The sequence below is a fragment of the Eptesicus fuscus genome, chromosome 8 (genome assembly GCF_027574615.1).
Source record: "Eptesicus fuscus isolate TK198812 chromosome 8, DD_ASM_mEF_20220401, whole genome shotgun sequence".
Lineage (NCBI taxonomy): Eukaryota > Metazoa > Chordata > Mammalia > Chiroptera > Vespertilionidae > Eptesicus > Eptesicus fuscus.
Window position 1 is genome coordinate 47,613,374 of NC_072480.1, and position 1,341 is coordinate 47,614,714.

Here is a 1,341-nt window from a genome sequence, read left to right on the forward strand (position 1 = left end):
GGTTATCACCACTGGAAGCCATCTGTGGTTGCAGTGGCATTGGCTTTCATGGCTCAGCTCAGTTGAGTTCTAGTAAAAGAATTCCATCCCAGGCCGGTTTTTCTCAGTGGTTAGAGCATCTGCTCATGGATTGAAGGGTCTTGGGTTCTATTCTCAGTCAAGGGCACATACCTCGGTTGTAGGTTCAATACCGGCCCAGGTCTGGACATGTGCAGGAGGCAACCAATCCATGTTTCTCTCTCTCTTCCTCCTCCTCTTTCCTCCCTCCCACTCTCTCTAAATATCATTGGAAAAAATATCCTTGGGTGAGGATTAAAAAAAAAAATCCAATAAGGGAAGTAAATGTTCCTCTTCTTTGGAATAGCAAAAGGAGGTGACCTTTGCACAGAAAATACTAGCTGATGCAATAAAGAAGGTGCTAGAAACATGAAAAAAATAAAAGTAGGGAGTCTTTAAGGAGGAGAAATGCCAGTGTTTGCCCTTCACCTCCAAATAGAGAAGAATTGATATACCCTTGGCAAACTGAGAGAAGGAAATGGGGTGACTGATCTCCACCACTAAAATAACATCAACGATATACAGTATTGCAATTTCACTTTGGTACCACCACACTTTTAACTTTGTGGCACCACCAGTAAAAATTCATTTGCAAGCAGCACATCTGAACAACCTGGGCCTTTGCTTTAATTCACTTTTCCTGCAAAGAGCCAAGAAGAAAGGTAGCCTTGCATAAAGAGGATGGATGCCCAAGCACTCCATCGGAGGAGGCCACATACTAAATTAGTCATGTTCCAGCTAGAATTTGCAATTCTTTGAGAGATGCTCAAGACAGTATGAAAAATTTAGAGGTAACAGAGAAAGAAGGAGAGAGGTTGTGAAGCAGAAAGCTACAGAGGGCACTTTAAATGTGAAGGATGCATTGCAGTTTCTCACACATGAACAAAAGAGTTTACCTTGCCCAAAAAGCAATAAATAAGGACTGCATTCCCACAGTTGTTCCCTGTAAAGTTGTAAAGTTGTGCTCATGCTGGAACACAGGAATTTCAGATTTGATGGCCATTATCAGTTATTAGTATACATATAAAAGTCATCCATCTTAAATTTAGCATTGATTCATCAAAGCCAGCATGCAAGAATGGTGTCCATCCAAGATGACAAGCTCTGCCTAAGGGGATCCAAGCACTGTTGCTTAGATGAGTTTGGAAAAGTTGTTGTTGTTGTTGTTGTTGTTATTATTTTAATGTATATTTTCCCCTCTGTTTCTGTTATTACCTGGCTGGTTTTATTTCTGAGTTCCTAGGACCTCCACATTGCATTGTGGATTTCACCATTGGCTTTCTA